Source organism: Tupaia chinensis, unplaced genomic scaffold (genome assembly GCF_000334495.1).
Source record: "Tupaia chinensis unplaced genomic scaffold, TupChi_1.0 Scaffold143996_1, whole genome shotgun sequence".
NCBI lineage: Eukaryota > Metazoa > Chordata > Mammalia > Scandentia > Tupaiidae > Tupaia > Tupaia belangeri.
The window spans coordinates 2126331-2145648 of NW_006203847.1; positions in this window are offsets into that span (position 1 = coordinate 2126331).

Genomic DNA, 19318 nt, shown 5'->3' on the forward strand with positions numbered 1-19318 from the left:
GTACATGCATCCACAAAATCCCAAGAGGAGAATGGAGTAGATGGGATTGTGGCATGACCATCCCCTCCTGGGGGATGATTTCTCACTTTCTGTCTCTCTCTCTCTCTCTGGTGAGCACATGAACCCTATAGCAAAAATCTCTAAAAGAAATAATAATTCCCCAATGAATTTAAAATGACTTAAATCACACAGAGTATCATTTTTGCCCAAAAAATAAAAAGAAAAAGAAAAGAAATTAAATTGAGAATAAAATTAAGAAATCTAGAAAAACTATATTCTATATCATAATTTTATATCCTATAAATTTATTTATAAGAAAGTTATAAATTAATAAAACAATTTAAACTAATTAGTGAATCAAATATAAAATCACTGGGGCCAGTAGGTGACATAGTAGTTAAGATGCTGGATTCCCACATAACCTACCACAGTTCATGTTCTAGACCTGGAGCCTTACTTTCTCTCTTTCTCTCTCTTTCTCTGTCTCTCTCTGGTCAAATTAAAAAATAATAATAACAAGGAATAAAATTAATTATTTTAAAAAACAAATATAAAATCATTTGGGAAATTAGAAAATATAATACCAAAATTCTTGGATTTTAGCCAAAGCAGTGCTTAGAAGAAAACTATAACTTTAAATGTGTATGTTAGAACAAAATAAAGTTCTACAATCAGTGACCTAAGGTTTCAGCAAAAGTACCTAGAAAAATAAATATAATTTTGACAGAAGAAAGGTAGCAATAAAATAAAATATTAAAGAAACATATTTTTTTTTAAAATGAAGAACAATTGCAAAACCAAAAGCTGTTTCTTGGAAAATAGTAAACAATGTGATGAATCTCTATCTAGACAATTCAAAAATAAAAAGACAAACCGGATTACTTATATCAAGAGTGTGAGATATTACAGATATTGGGGTCAAAAGGTGGCGAGGTAATTAAGGCAATGGATTCCCACATGACCGACCATAGTTTTAGTCCTGGACCCAGCAGCTTAAAAATCACACCAGGTGGGGACCAGCAGATGGTGTAATAGCTACATCACTGGACTCCCATGTAGTCGACCGCAGTTAGAGTCCCAGACCCGGTGACTTAAATGCATGCCGGACACATGTGCATGCATGCCCAAGATCCCAAGAGCAAAATGGAGGAGAATGGACTGCGGCATGATCATTCCCTCTGGGGGCTGATATATCGCCTTCTGTCTCTTTCTCTCTCTCTGTCTTTCTGGCGAGCACACATACCCTGTAGCAAAAACCTCTCCAAAAGAAAAATATATATATATAACTAATTTTAATAGAACAAATTTGACAATATATGTAAAATATACAAATCATTTGAAATGTATAATGTATCAAAGTTGTCACAAATGAAACCAAATATTTTAATAGCCAAAGATGTTTTAATTAATTGAATTAGTTATTAAATTCAGAAGTTGGAGGAAGCCATTCATAGATACCCAAACCTGACAAAGACATTGCACAAATATTCCTCATGAAAGTAGATGCAAAAATACCTAAAATATTAACAAATTGAATCCAGCAATATATAAAAATGATACTTTATGACTAAGTATCATTTATTCCAGGAGTAAAAATTCATCTCATTATTACAAAATATATTAATGCAATTCACCACATTAATAGAATAAAAGGGAAAAATATATGACCATATCTACAGTTGCAGAATAACAATTTGACAAAAGTCAACATCCATTCATAATCTAAGCTCTCAACAACCTTAAAATAGGAGATATTTACTTCAATGTGATAAATAGCATATGTATAAAAGCTATAGTTTATGTCACACTAAATGATGCAATATTTAATATACCCTCACTAAGATTGGACAAGTATGGGATGCATTATCTCACTAATTTTATTCAACACTAGACTGAATATTCTAATACTGTAAAAAAAAAGTAAGAAGTATTTAAGCCATAAAGGTTCAGCGAGAAAAGAATAAATCTTTCTAAATTTTTAGATTGTTTATATAATAAATCCTAAGAAATCTATAAAACCAATATTAAAAATCATGAGTAAATTTAGCAGAGTTTTGGATACCAGGTCAATACAAATACCAAATGTATTTTACTTATTAGTAGAAAACCATCAGAAAATGATATTGAAAAAATGCAATTCCATTTACAATATCATCACAATGTGCAAAATATTTTTTAAATGTTAACAAAAAGATGTGAAAAGATTTTAGCACTAAGCATTAATAAAATATACCTGAGATAAAATAAAATCAGAAATAAGTAGAATGATAACTGTTATTCATGAATTTAAAGAGCCAAAAGTGTTCATTTTTTTCCATCTCTTCAATTTTATGTATAGATTTAATAGAATCTTAATCAATATCCCAGAAAATTATTGCAGAATTTTATATGGAAATGCAAATGTACAGCAATCTTAAAAAAAGAGAATGAGGTTGGAGGATTTAGTTATTTTTTTCAAGATTTAGTGCAAATCTAAAGTACCCAAAATACTGATTTTGCTATAAGAATAAACAAATAGATCACTGTAATGGAAGAGAACACTTAGCAGAGTTCTGGATAGCATGTCAATATACAAATACCAAGCTCACTTATTTATTTGTAGCAAACTATCAAAAAATTATATTGAAAAAAATACCATCAGAATATACAGAATAGACTCATAATTTTATAATCATCTGATTTTTATGGAAGGCACCAAAGCTATCCAATGGGGCAAAGAAGAACTTTTCAACAAAGAAACTGTAATAACTGGATATTCATAAAAGGAAAAAAAAAAACAAAACTTCAACCCTTACCTCAGACAAAATAATAATATTAATGATAATTGTAATAGTGATGCAGCATAAATTCTAGACTTAAAGATTTAAAAACTAGCCAGTGGTGTGGTGGTTAAGGCAACTAGATGGAACATAGCTGACAGTTCAAGTCTCAGACCTGGCAGCTTAAAAAAACACCCTGGATGCATTTGCGTGTACCCAAAATCTTGAGAGGAGTTGGAGTATAAAGAATTGTGGCATGATCTTACCCACTGTGGGGTGGTTCCTCACTCCCTCCCCATCTCAATCTGGCTAGTGCACATGCCCTATAGCAGTTTTTTAAAAGATAAAATAATCGTTATCTTTAGAGTTTTTAGAGGGATATATAAACAAATATTTTTTTTTGAGAGATTTTCATTGTAGGGCGCGTGCGCTCGCCAGACAGACAGAGAGAGACAGAGAGACAGAAAGCGAGAAATCACCCCCCAGGGGGGATGGTCACGCCGCAATCCCTTCTCCTCCATTCTCCTCTCGGGATCTTGGGCACGCACGCACACGCGCCCGGCGTGAGTTTTAAGCCACCGGGTCCGGGACACGAACCACGGTCGACTACGTGGGAGTCCAGCGACATAGCCATTACGCTAACTGCTGGTTCCAAACAAATATTTTTGGGACTTGGAGGCAAGCAAAAAATTTTAGTTCATGGAAAGAAATAACCACACAGGAAAAAATTAAACTGGAGTTCTCCAAAATGTAAAATGTTTTCTCATTAATAAAATACAAAAATAAATGTATAAATGAGTCATAATGTAGAGGAAGCTATTCACAAACTGTATATTTCACAAAGGGACTGACATCTAGGGTATATAAAGAAACCATACAACTCAGTAATAAATAGAAAACAATCCAGAAAAAAAAGTAACAGGCTGAACATTTAAACATACACTTGACGATAGAAGTTATATAAATGGTCAATAATCACAGTATTGAACATTAGGAAAACGCAAATTAAATATACAAGATACTACTACAAAACTAACCCTCATGTCTGGCAATAGTTAAAATGACTGATTGCAGCCAGAACGTGGTGTGGTGGTTAAGGCACTGGGCACTCCCACACGGCTGACCATGGTTCAAGTCCCAGACCTGGTGACTTGATTTTTCACTTTCCCCCTCTCTCTCACTCTCTGTCTCTCTTTGGTCAAATTAAAATGAATAGATGAATAAATAATTTTTTAAAGAAATGACTGATGTCACTGTTTGCTAGATGGGAGAAACAAATGCTCACGGGAGGAATGTAAAGTGGTATAGTCACTTTGGAAATAAATCTGGTAGTTTCTTATATTGTGACACATTCATTCTGCTCCTAGCTATGTGCCGAAAGAAATGAAAATATATGTTCACAAAAAGTTATACAAATATTTGTCATATCAAGTATATACACAATAACTGGAAATTAGGACCTATCTAGATGTTCTTAAATGAAAGGAGATATAAACAATTGAATTATTATGCAGTGATTAAAAAGAACCAAAGTTCCAAGTGAAATAGAACTACATGTTATGTTGTTCCATTTTTAGGAAGTTATGTAACAGGCAAGATTTATTTGCCTTCAGCAAAATAAGTATAATGATAATCTTGGGGTGTGGGAGTACAGATTTATTGGCAAAGAGCATGAGAGAAAATCCAGGCTAGTGGCAATATTCTGTATTTTGAAGGGATTTGAATTACAAAGGTACATACATTTTTCTTAACTTAATAACTACACACTTAAGATTTGTGCATTGCATTTGTGTATATTTTTGTTAAATTTTTAAATAGAAAGCACAATGAATAAATATTGAATCTTAGCTGATGTGTATCCTGAAATATTTAATGTAAAATGTACTAATGTCTGTAAGGTATTTTATGATATTCCAAAAGTAAAAAGGAAAGATAGTAGATAATAATAAATAAAATAATTTGAATAGACAGATAGGTATGTAAGTAATAACCTCAGAAAAGTAAAATAATACTGGGGGAATCTAGGTGGTGGGCATGTGAGTGCTAACTCTAGTATTCATTCACCCTTACTATATGTTTAGAAATTATAAATGCATTTCTAATGATTTACAATGTAATAAATAAGTATAATAAATGTAAATAATTTCAAAATAATATTCATAATGTGTGAAAAGATAAAAGAGAATACTGTATTTCATACAAAATGAAGAAAGGTGGTTATATTAAAAAAAAAAGATATAAAGGGAGGTCTATAACACATTACCATTTATGGATACTTAACATATACAGATTATGAGATGACCCGCTGCCTACTGCACTAAGCCAATATTTTAGAAAATTGCATACATATGCAAAGGAATATATTAAGAAAATTAGAGTAGGAATCTATGTGGGGAATGAGAAGGCAGATCAAAATTAAGAATAAGAGTGTGGCTTTGTGCAGATTTATGATGAAATGAAGTGTATCACAAATACCTCAGCAAAGGATTCTAGTCATTCGTCAGATATCTCAATTCTCTCTGGCAAATGTATTGAGTACGTACTCTTTTCACTACCTAGAGTTTACAGAAAAAAAGAAAAGAAAAATATATAAAAGAAACCTAATGTGGAAGTAATTTTCAGTTAACAATAGCTACAGACATATGTTGTTCCTAATGCAAGCTTTGAAAACTGTTTTAGAGTAGGAGTTGACAAATGTATAGTCAAATATTAATGTTACAGCTCTAGCCACATTGTGGCTTATATTTTTATGTTACATTTAAGTCATATTTCAATTTTATTTTATTCATGATTTAAAAATATTACATAATATGACTCTAACCCCTATTACAATGTCTCAGATGTAGGAATAATTTATGTCACTAATCTGCCAAAAGAAAAAGAAAGGGAGAAAGAGGAGAAGCATCCTAAATGTGAACTGAAACAGAAACACTTAGGGTTTTTTTCTTTGTTTTCAAGTCAAGTGTGAAAATTAGAGCCTAATTATTTAGTTTAGTGGTATTTTATTTCTTTTTTATTTCTGGTTTTTGCCATAGAGTGCATGCACTCACCAGAGAGACAGAGACAGTGAGAGGGAATGTGAGAAATCAACCCCCCAGGACGATGGCTGCACTGCAATCCCTTCACCTCCTTTCTCCTTCCAGGATTTTGGGTATGTGCCCACATTTGCCCTGGTTTGATTTTCAAGCCCCACAGGTCTATATCTCAGACCACGTTTGACCACGTTGGAGTTCAGTGCCTTAACCACCACACCACCTGCTGTCCCCAGGTTAGTGGTATTTTAAATAAAAATGTATATAAAAACCACATATTATTCTGGTTCTGCTTTTCTTACTTAGTTTCCTTTATTTGTACAGTAGCTGCTAGGTATTATAATTTAGTGCTGGGTTAATACAATAACACTAGTACATTCTACTTTGGTTTTTAAAATCCCACAACAGAAATATTAGAATTTCTCTAATCTTCAAGTCTGAGATGAGGCTAATAGATGTTTTTAAGGCTCTGAGTAGGCACTGGTAATAGGCAATCACCTTCACTTGAAATGATGTAGACTGTGTTTCTGTGTGTTACCTCCCTGCAATTTAATCTACAAATAATTTAATTTATAATGTATTTTGCTAGAATTTATTTTGTTTTCCTTTCTTATGATATTGCTTTACAATAGAGATAAGCCAATCAACACCTCTCAGTTGTGCTATGTTCTATGGAAATTACAAAGGAAATAGAGGTCATAACCCAACCCTTATGGAGATGCTTAATCTAATGGGGAGATTAGACAAACACAAATAAACACAGGTAATGGAAACACAATAAAGCAACAGTTATCCAAACATGTCCAGGAGAAACACCTCATAATTATATTTAGAGACAAGATCCCAGCTGTGTAATAGCTCTGCCCTTTGATACCCGGTATTGAGGACAGGCTGTGGATTAAGAAATAGGAAACCTGAATATGCTTCCAACCCTAACCAAGAAGCTGTTAGCAAATTAGTATCTGGACATCAGCTTCCTTGAAGCTACAGTTTGGACACTAATCCTCTCTCTGATGATATAAAAAAAATTGTGAGGATTCAATGATAAAATATATGTGAAAGTACTTTGTAAACTGGAAAGCTTTATGCGGATTTGAGGAAATGTTTTTTCCTTGTGGCTCTTGTTTGCTCATGCAAGTCACTGCAGCCAAGGAGTCCGCCACCTCCCACTTTGCCTACTAAAAGGCTAACTCAATTTCATCCTCTCAGTAAAACCTCTATGTGGTTTTTCCAGCCTGTTAGCTCCTGTATTAGTAATAGTTCACTCAGATTGCTTGGTATTACTAGTTATCCTTTTGTATACATTGTCTTCTCTGCTTTGCCAAACTATAAGCAGCTTAAAGGCATGGATTTGTATGATACTTGTTTTTTCCACAATGCTTAGCATGGTTACTCCAAATAAAGTAATTCATACCACACATTGTTTTTATTGACTGGTTCCATACATTCTTCAGCAAATATATTGAGTACCCTCTATGTGTCAGGTATGGTACTTTTTTTTTTTTTCATTTCATTTTCTTCCATACATTCAATCACATTATTATTTGTCCTACAAAATGAATATTTCAACAGGTGAACATTTCTCCCTAGTACTGTTCATAAAACTACAAAATATCTTCAACAGATAATACCACACCTCTTTGTGCCATTATAGGAATTAAAGTTATACCTCTCCCCCTCATGGGACTTATATCCAAAGGTCAAAAAAATATATATACATCCTGATGTTTTAAGTAGTTTCAGGACTTGAATAAAAATGAAACAAGAGGATTTAGTACGATGATTACAGGGCACAGGGGGTTCTCTTTTAGACTGTATGATCAAGAATGTGTTCCCTGAGAAAAAGCAGGCACTTGAATAGAAGACCTGAATGAAGGAGCAAGCAATGTAAAAACCTCAGAAGAATGTGTTTCTGATGGAATTGTGTACCCCATTGAGCTTTCCCTAATAACTGTGGTTCAAGAACATGTGGTGTGATTTTCTGTGTGTGAATAGAGAGCTTTATTTTTGTAGAATGTATAAATTCACTCATATTTAAGCAAACATTTATATAGCTAGGAATATGTGCCAGTAACTAGACCTAAAATGGAGAATTTTCTTCATGAATCTGTTGTGAGGCTAAATTTCTTTCTTTACTTCCAAACTGAGTTCATTACTGTTGATTTTAATGGTTATCTCTCAACCTGCTCTAGCCCAGAAGTGTTTACTAAAGGAAGTAGAAGCTGATACAGCCATTCTGAAGAAAAGTTTGACACTACTTAGACAAATTGAATATATTAATACTCTATTAACCAGCAACCCTTCTCCTGAGTCAAATCGCAAAGGGGACCAGTAGTTGGCATAATGGCTATGTCGCTGAATTCCCATGTAGTCAACCACAGTTCGAGTCCCAGACCCGGTGGTTTAAACTCACGCCGGGTGTGTGTGCATGCATTCCTAAGATCCCGAGAGGAGAATGGAGGAGAAGGGATTGTGGCGTGGTCATCCCCCCCCCGGGGGATTATTTCTCGCTTTCTGTCTCTCTGTCTCTCTCTGTCTCTTTCTGGCAAGTGCATGCGCCCTATAGCAAAAATCTATCCAAAAAAAAAAAATCACAAAGAAGTGTTCATACAATCCACAGAAGGGCTTCTTTGCAGTTTTATTTGCAGTGCTACCATTGGAAAACAACTTGTGTGTTCATTGCTCCAAAAATTGATATACAGCTATGACAGTTGTACATTCACCATGGAGTATTATATAGTGTTTTTAAATAAATTATATTAGATAGAATTTACCTTAATTTCACAAAGAAGTCCTAACATAAGTGTTCTAAGACTGGAATGGTAACTGTATGGTTGTCAAGACTCAGGCTCATTCTATCATTTTGGTGTGCCTCGCTGAAGATGTAGCATCTGTCTTGCCCTAAGACGACTAACCTAGTTCAACCCTTGTCTAAATTCCTGCAAACAGGAAGAGGGGGAAATAGCAACTGGGCATTTTTATTTCCTTTGAAAGCAGTTGCAAATGTCCCATTGGCTGGAACCAGGGTGCATGGCAACATTTATTTGCATAAGAAACAGAAATGTAGTCTTTAGCAGGGTGTTCAAGTGCCAAACTAGGTTTTTATTATTATAGAGGAAGGGGAGAATAGGAATTGAGTGAACAATTTGTACTCTCTGTCATAGTACACCACGAAACATTTCACATTTTTTAATAGAGTTTTGAAACTTGGAATATGTATGTCACTCTAACTGTATGGATCACACACATTTCAAGTGCTCAATATACAATTGTTGCCAGTTGTTATCACACTGGACAACACATTTCTAAACAGAACTTATACAATTACTTTTAGGATCTTAATAAACTCCCCACAACTTAATTTCTCCAGTGGTGTCAGCTGCCTACTAAGTTCTCCCAGCATTCCACTTTATGGTCAGTTATTGGGCAGTCATCTATTTCCATTATTGACATTAATATTTTCCTGGAACAAAAGCAAGCTTTAGCAAAAAAAAAGAAAAAAAAACTTCTTTGTCTTGCTAAAGACATAAAACAATAAATAAAAACAAAACAAATTTGAAAACCACACCATCACCTCCAAAAGAAAGCAAAACAAAGGAAAAAAAACTTATTGAGCATTTATCATTATACACATCAATTGCGACGTATAATTTCACTTCTGCAGCAGTATCTCATAAACAGTTTTTATAGATTTATTACTTCACATATGTTCACTTATCCAAGAAAATGTGCATTGCAAAAAATGGTAAGGGCACTGGAGTTTTTGCAATTTACACTTTTATGGTTGTCATTGTTTTTGATCACTTAATCATAGGGAGAAGATCTGACAATATAAAGAGTATGTTGAATAGTGATGAGCTGAGGAGTCAAGAAAGTTGCAAGCTAACAGAGACTTGTTTGATAAAAATCAATCATTTTGAAAAACTTTTTTTAAAAATTATTTTAAGTTCCCAGATAGGGTAAAGTTAAAATCTATGGAGAACATGGGGATCATTCATGCTGTGATTCTTGCTGAAAATGTCAAATTTATCTATAAGGAATTACGAGTTAGAGTGAAATTGGCACAAATGAAAGCAGCCACACAACTCAGAGAGTTTTCATAAGAATGGAAGAATGTTATGTTTACTTCAAGGAAAAATGCTTTATCAATTTAAGAGGTGTCTTCACCTCAAAGTGCTGCATATTTCTTCTGATGATACTGACTCATACCCAGTGCTCACAATGGACTGTAATGTACTATCCATTTTTTTTCCACTGCATAAATACTTCTTTTGGGCGGGAGAAGTTTTTGCTATAGGGCGCATGCGCTCACCAGGAATACAGAGAGAGACAGAGAGACAGAAAGCGAGAAATCACGCCCCCAGGGGGCATTGCCACACTGCAATCCCTTCTCCTCCATTCTCCTCTCAGGATCTTGGGCACGCACGCACACATGTCCGGCTTGATTTTAAGCCACCAGTCCCAGTACTTGAACCGCGGTCGATACATGGGAGTCCAGTGATATAGGCATTATACCAACTGCTGGTCCCTTGAATAAATACTTTTAAGATAACTGACTGGGAGGGAATGTATAGTGTGTGACTAAAAATCAAAATATATTTTAAGTTAACTGACCCACTTGGGTATTTAATCAAAAAGATTGCCTTCATTAACACCTTGCTTTACTATTCAATCATAAGTTCTACATTATATATAAAGTTTCACTGATAAAATAAATAGCATAAGACTTTACACAATAAAGCTTGTATCCTATGTTATATCTTTCATTAATATAGGTCATCAGACACAGTTTTAACCCCAAAGTTGAGTATTTCTGAGATAGATAGATATGCACGTCATAAACTTTTCAGGATGATGAGACAAAAATATTGTGATGTTTTTCATTAAAATAATTATTAAATACTATTTTAGATCATTTAAATTTGCTTAATAAAAATACATTTTAGGGGCCAGCAGATGGAATAGCAGTTACGTCACTGGACTCCCACATGGTCAATGAGGTTCGAGTCTCAGACCTAGTGACTTGAAACTCTTACCAGGTGTGCGTGTACATGCCCAAGATCCAAGGAGAAGAGTTGAAGACAGGGGATTGTAGCATGGCCATTCCCTCTGGGGGGGTGATTTCTCACTTTCCCTCTCACTGTCTCTCTCTATCTCTTTCTCTCCAGTGAGTACACACCCCAAGACAAAAACCTATAAAAAAGTAAAAAGAATCCATTTTAATCAAGGAACTATTACTATTAGATATTTTATTATTGTATTTAAATTTGAGGGGGCATGGTGGTGCCTGTCCCATGGCAAAAACCTATGGAGGCTGGAAGATTGTAGCATCGAGTCCATCTCTCTCTCTCTAGCTCTGTCTCTCTCAACGTGCACGATTTTTGAAAACAAAACAAAACAAAAAAACAGGGAACCAGTAGTTGGCATAATGGCTACGTAGCTGGACTCCCATGTAGTTGACCACAATTCGAGTCCCCAACCCGGTGGCTTAAACTCACGCCAGGTGCGTGTGCATGTATGCCCAAGATCTTGAGAGGAGAATGGAGGTGAAGGGGTTGTGGTACATCCATCCCCCCCGTGGGGTGATTTCTCGCTTTCTGTCTCTCTGTCTCTCTCTGTCTTTCTGGTGAGCGCACACGCCCAATAGCGAAAACCTCTCCCCAAAAAATTTGAGTATGTCTCATTTGTTAAACTAAATATGTTATATAATAAAAACAGTAAACCAATTTCAGTGAAATCATCATCATTCTTGGAATTAAGAAAAAATATATGATTATAATATATGTGTATTTGTTTACATTGAAATTAAGGATGTGTGGGTTTCTTTGAAAATTAGTACATATTTCTCATAAATGACAAATTAAACAAACTCATGTTCTTTAGGGCTATTAACAAGATGTTTATTTAGCAAACATTCCTTGAGTCACTGTTTCATAGTCATCATAACAAACATTTTCTCCTCATACGTCTCTTAAAATATATCTGCATTAATGCATATGTAATTAAGAGGATCTCTAAATTACAAACAAATAGTAAAAATTCTGAATAAAATCAAAGAAATATAAAATACAGGAAATGTTTGTGCATGACTTTCATCAGAAAAAATTCTTTCTGGAAAAATGAGTTGAGGGAAAAAATGAGCATGGATTGGCCAATATAAAAGATACTGCATTTGAGCCTGAAGTTTTATAAAGGTCAAATGAAATTATACATGTTTATGTTCATCATATGGATGATTTCGTATTGTTAGAATTTTCCTTTTGTTTTTATATAGATACTTTCCAGATTAAATGTATAACCAGGTCTTCAAAAAATTCACAGAAAATGCATGAATTTTAAAAAATGTTTGGACTAAATAAACTCATACTTCATTCCATTTTTCCTGTGAACTTTGTGAAGTACCCTCATAGACCTTTTAACTTAGAAAGTAATACACAAGGGGCGAAGAGTAGGCATAGGGGTTAAAGCACTGGACTCCCACATGGCCAACCGTGTTTTGAGTTCCAGACACAATGGCTTGAAACTAATGCCAGGAGCATGTGCGTGTGTGCCCAAAATACCAAGAGGAGAATGGAAGAGAAGAAACTGCAGTGTGGCCATCCCCCATGGGGGGTGATTTCTTGCATTCTGTCTTTCTGTTTCTCCCGCAAGCACATGAGTGTTATAGCAACAATCTATCTCTCTAATCCTACTACTAATAATAATAAATGAGATAAAGTAATTGAGCCATGTAACTACCTATCTTCATAGGTATTTTTTAAACCTGAAGCCAAGTGTGTAGCACTCTTTCTGAAAATTATTTTATTACTTCCCAATATTATACGTAGATAACATGTTCATCACTGGGATCACATCAATTTCTCTCAATTTAGAGAAGAAAATGATGTTTGACCAGATTTTATTGTAACAACTTCAATTTGAAACATTTCTCAATGCTTTTAAATAATGGTTTTGTTTACACCATTAAGGTTGATTTTCAGTCAGAATTATATATATTCTGACATTATTGACTATCTTCAGTGTTGTCCACTGACTCCTCTAAGAAATAACATTTACAATTGTACAAGAGTTTCATTGTAAGTAATATAATAATTGGAAATAGGGTAAAACATATTACCATTTTTATATGCAGCATTTGTTCACATAAATTATATTGCAGTTCTTTCATAGCACACCCTCACCTACTTTTCTGCTACAGTAATGCCAAAGGCCATCTCTAAAATGGTTATAATTTATGTTTATTGGTTCTTCTGGTGCACAGTTGTATAATTATTGTGACTACAAATGTAATTATTCATGCCTAGAAAAATATAGCAGTTTCTTTATCAGCCTAATGGAAACACAAAAATTCTTTATCAGGATGTGAACAACATTAATGATTATAGAAACCAGGAATTGTAGAAAAGAAAAGAAAAATAGTAGAATGATGTCATTTGGATTTTAGGTCTAGTAAACCATATTGAGGTGATAGAACATAAGTTTGAGTTATTAATGTGTGTGCACCTTGTAACATGATTATAAATTTCCTTATGTGATTTTATTTTATATAATTTTGCAAGTCTCATTTATGATAAACAGTGAAACATTTGTAAAGTTGATTAGTAAAGTTGATAGGCACTGTACTTAGATATTTTTCAATTACAAGCAAAGCATTAGTTATATTTATAACTTGTTATTGAAATGATCTGAAAAGAACATGTATGAATCTATTTTCATGACATTCTGGCAGAGTTAAAGGTCCTCTAAATAGCAGAATCATCTTATTAGACATGTGCAATCTTGAAACTAATTATATACATTTTAATGATGGAGATAAAAGCATTACTATTTCGCTGCTGCTTGATGTATAGATAATCAGGTTTTTAATGGATGGCTGCTCTACTTTCATCTTTTATGACTGCAGAAGGATATATGATTGTAGGAACTTCAACCCTCGTCTTTATAAAAATGGAAAATAAAATGACTGTCATTATCAACCATTTATTCAACACGGATTTGCTGAGTACCTACTCTGTATAAGAACTAATTTGTGACATAGAGATGATACAAATATGACCTTTACCCACAAAGAAGTCATGATCTCGTAGGGTAGAGACACATAGATACACACAATGATTGTGGTGTAATATATTATGTGTAATAGAATACATATTAAGACCTGAGAATGCAGTACATGTCTCTATTGTTGTTTGGTTTAAATGTCTGTCAAAGTATCAGACTGCCGAATAGAATGAGATGTCTTTTATTCATATTGCAATGTTTCTGGGAATGTTTTAAAGGAACTCAATGAGTAGTATATGCAAAAAAATTAGGCAATTTATTTGCTTTTATCTAAACTCTTCCTGGGAAAGAAGAAAATGTAGAAGTCATATAATTATATATTTTCCTGCATTTTCTTTACCCTTCTCTGTTGATTAACTCTGTTTTCTTTCTTCTGTGTGTTCTCTATCTTGCACACTTTTCTTCCTAATGTTAAGAGGATTTTTAAAAACTCTGTTGATTTAAATAACTTAACAGTAATTGCAAATTGAGTGAAAAGCACATTGTATATACCCTTAGTTGGGTCTTATTTATAAATAATAATCACAGGAATAATAGCACAATTTATGATAAGATCTCTAAGCAATTTCTGAACAAGTCACCTCCAGTGGCAACTGATTATGACATTAAGAAGATAAATATGCAACTATTTTCTCAGAGTCATTCAAGAAAGCAGTAAGGCAAACACAACTATCTATACAAGTACATCGAGTATGATTGCTTTGCCCTAAATATCTTTTTTTGCCATCATCCTCCACTGAGTGACAGTCCCACCTAGAGATGTTAATCGATGAAGCAACGTAAGAAAATCTCAGCTAAATACTAGTTGGGTGGTTGCTTTAAAACTCTTGGCATAAATTGTCTTGTTTGTTTTGATTTGGTTTGTTTATCAAATTTAGGTATGATATCTGGAATAAGCAAGTTTCATGGGAAGAAGAAAAATGCTCTAATGAAAGGACAAAAGCTGTTTGGCATACCTATGATAAAGACTTCATTTCTCTTCTATGAAAACCTCCGGTTCCCTGATTCATATCCTACTGAGAGGTAATATGTCCTTCAACAACCCAAGATAACCATAAAGCCTCAACAAAGCATTTTCCTAAATAAAAGAACAGTTAACTCTGAAAATAAATTGCCTTTCTCCTAGAAGACAGAGCTGAATTCAGTGGTTCCTTCACATCAGGGAGCCTAACAACTTTTGAAAAATACTAAGTTGTGGGCCGAGGAAAATCTTTCTAAGTGGAAACCTCCTGTCACATATTAGTCTAAGCCAGTGTCGTATTTAGCAAGGCAAGTAACTATGATAAGCCATGGATTTTATTTATTTTGAGTCAAGGTGAAACCTTGAAATCCTTCTGAGCCTACCACCTCCAACAGTAACCACCAATTGTGTGGAGGTAATCTTTTATAGAAAACACACTTTTGGGGGACCAGCCGATGGCATAAAGGTTACATCACTGGACTCCCACATAGTCAATGGCAGTTCAACTCCTGGCCCCAGGGGCTTAAACTCGCACCAGACACGTGCACATGAGTGCCCAAGATCCTGAGAGGAGAATGGAGGAGAAGGAATGACAGAGTGATCATTTCCCCAGGGGACGGGTGATTTCTCACTTTCTGTCTCTCTGCCTCTCTCTGTCTCTCTGATGAGTGCATATGCCCTATAGCAAAAATCTCTCTCTAACAAACAAAAACAAAACAAAACAAATCCACTTTTCAGGACCAGCAGATGGCATAGTAGTTACATCACTGGACTCCCACATAGCTGACCACAGTTCAAGTCCTGGACCTGGCAATTTAAAACTCATACCAGGTGCTTGTGCATGTGTGCCCAAGATCCTGAGAAGAAAATGGAGGAGGAGAGATTATGGCTTAGCCATCCTGCCTGGGGGTGATTTCTCACTTTCTGTCTCTCTGTCTCTCTGTCTCTCCAGTGAATGCACCTGCTTTATAACAAAAATCTCTCTTAAAAAAGAAAAAAAAGAAAAGAAGAAAAGAAAAGAAGAAAAAAAGAAAAGAAAAGATAAAGAGAAAAGAAAAGAGAACCTGCTTTTCTTTTGAGGGCTAAAATAACCTCAAAAAGGGGAGGGGTTATTATAACTTCGAAATCTATTTACACTGTGTCAAGATGAACCAATTGAAAGTAACATCTTTATTTCTTTTGAAATCAATAATCTGATCTTTGCAATGGGTTCTGATCCACTGGATACCAGAGTCAGAGATGAATGGAGAAAAGAGAACAAGTTCATCATTTTCCAGTCCCAGGCTGAGATTGATCCAATAATTCAAGCAATTTTTATATGCCTCATTTTGTGCTTAATAGGCTGAGATAAGGTCTTAGTCTTTTTGAGTTTCTCCACCCTTCTTGTACAAAATGAAATCTGGATATTTCAAGGAAGGCTGTATTCAAGTAATTTCATCTTGGTAGAAGCTGGTCTCTAGATCCTTGCAGATCACTGCTGAAGAATGTCTAGATGGTACTTTCTCTGTACTGGTGACTACTAAAATAAAATGGATTTTATTTGGTATTTAGGGTGATGAGCTAAAACTTACTTCTAAATCTCATGGTTCAGTCATTATCCAAACACTCACTGAGCTCCTCCAAAATAGTCTTATTTTCCTGACTGTAAGCCTTGGGTTGTCCTCTTAAACCCTCAGTACTTCCAAGGTACCTTACTGGGACACAGCAGAACTTCTGAGACCTTTGTATCTGTGTACAGTTAAAGAACCAGAAATACTGCTTTACATTCACTTGTATATCTGGCACCTGCAAATTTATCTCTTACCAAATTGAAAATGGCTGCGTGTGTAGTTTTTGGACACTTGCAGCCTACTCCACTATTCTAGTCTGCCCAGACTGCCACAACGAAATATGACAAAGGTCACTTAAACAACAGACATTTATTTTTTTCACATTTCTAGAGGCTGGGAACTTTAAGATCAAGGTGCTAGCAGATTTGAGTCCTGATGAGGGCTCTTTTTTCTAACTTTCAGACAGCTGCCTTTTTAGCTGTATCATCACATGTAATATCTTCTGTGAAGAAAATAGTGGTAGCAGAAGAGGAATTTCTCTCTTCCCTCTTCTTACCAAGCTATTAATCCTAGCAAAATGGGGTCTACCCTTATGATCTCTTTAACTTTGATTAACTCTAAAGATCCGGTCTTCAAATACAGTCATGTCAGAGATTTAGGATCCCAAAATATTAATTTAGGGAGGAACAAATTGATCTACAATAACCACATTGGAGAAAATAAAATACTAGACTTGATACTTTTTGTACATATTTAGATATCTCTAATGACATGTCCCATTTTACACACACATATATAGCTTGAAGTTCAGAATCAAATTGGAATTGAGAGTCGAAAGTGTGGATAAGAATCTTGATATCTGACTTTATTCAAATGTATCTTATTTTCTCCAGAATTCTCCAGAATTTGAAAAAAGGTATTCCACTTTTTCTCTATCCAGTACTTCTCTCCAGTGTGCATATACTAAAGGTTATAAACTTTGGGTTTTCTAACGATTCAATATTATATGTTGTTTCTTTTTAACCAAATCTCATGGCAATGACTTAATGACAAAGTGTGAATGAAACATTAGACTAATAATAAGTAAACATAATTTAGAGGGTATTTAAAAAATATTTTGCCTGATAACAGAAGTATATCATTCTTTCTTGATTATATTATTTTGTATGAAAAACAAAATTATTGTTGTTTTCATATACAAAAAATTCACACAGTGAAGATGATTATGACAGCCTCTTAGATAATCTAGTAGATTGAAACACAATCAAATTTAAGTAAAGGCATGGGCTACTATGACGAAAGTATTGATCTATTATATTACCAGGACAAGCTATTCCAAATGGAAATATAGATCTAGAAATAGGTACAACATTTGAAATATTTGATTTACAGATTTATGTTTCTGGATTGAAATAAGCAGAAGTTTTTCTTCCTGTAAAAACATAAACATCCTTGAAAAATTAATAAGTTAAGCCATATCACTCATTTTTACATTAGAATAATTTAATTAATTAAATCCTTTCTTGAGAATAATTTTCCTTACTTAAGTATAGGATAAAGAGAGCCTGAAGGCATTAAATTACTGAATGAATTTGGTCATGAGGTAGTATTATCAAATGGTGAGACCTCCACAGAAAATTCTTTTTAAATGTGTATAGGACTTTGAAGACAAGAGCCAGCAATAACCTCAATAAACCGAAACCTAAAAATGTCACTGCATGCTTAACTGTTCTTTCAGCTTCTTAATACTATAAAATAAAGCTTTGATTTTTGTTTTGTTTTAGTTTGTGTGTGTGTGTGTGTGTGGCAAAGTACATAGTAGCACTATGAGATTACATCAATTTCATTCTTTGTCCCAATGTTATATATTCTTTCTTAATCCTCCTACCTCACTGCCTGTTCTCCAGCATATTAGTGGGTCTAGTGGGTGTAATAAATTACCTCCCTGTGAATCATCAAGTTTACTGCTTAGGTCCTGATCCCTGTCGTGCTTCCACTGATTGTGGCATTGCCTCCTGTGTCCCAGGCAAGCCTATAAAGCTGGTCTGACAAGTGTCTCAGCAAAGGTTGTTTTAATTTAGAACAAGTTTAATTAAGACTCTCAGTAGAGGAGCCCCATAGGCCTGCCTAGAATCTTACTAATGTGCAATGCAATTATTGGAATATCATGGGAATCAGAACCATGCAAATGGACAAATGTGTCTGTCAGGAATTATAGCACACCATATAACTAGTGATTACTTGATAAGATTGAGTGATAATATTAGTAAGGAGAAGCTACCGTTTACCTGAAGACTTGAAAACTAGAGGGTAGGAGTGGGGAATTATTTACAAGAGAACATGTTTAAGGGAATGAATTTCAACCTTTTTGGGGAAAGTTATGAAACTCATATGAAATGACTGTGCTAAATGTTACTGTAGGGAATATATTTGTGTGGGGAGAAAGAAACCCGTAACAGGGTTTAGCTCTTTGATTTTCACAGGGTGGAATGATGAACTCGACAAAAGTTCTGTATGGGAGAAAATGCATCTCTGGTTCTTTATATATAGTGGTGAGAAGAGAAAGAACCTGCTCTCCAATACGAACAGGAAGTACTTCTTCATGCAAATTTGATAACTTAGTCTCACTTCTATAGCATGAAGGAACAGACGAAGTAAACTAGAGGCATATTAAATTATTTTCTCTTCCCATGACTAGTATGGTTTTATGTGATTGCTCCCTAATACATGGCACCATATTTTTGCACCTGCCAAAATGGAACAGGTAAAGCAATGTATTCTCCCCCCCACAAATGAAATATTGAAAGTCATTAATTAGATTAGCTAAACCAATTTGCATCTCTTTTTCAAGGCAGTGTCCCCTGAATTTGTTTTTATATTCTACATTTCTGTCAGTGTCTGCCTTCTCCCATTACATTCACTTCCTAGAAGCAAAGCATTTGTGTAAGCTGCTTT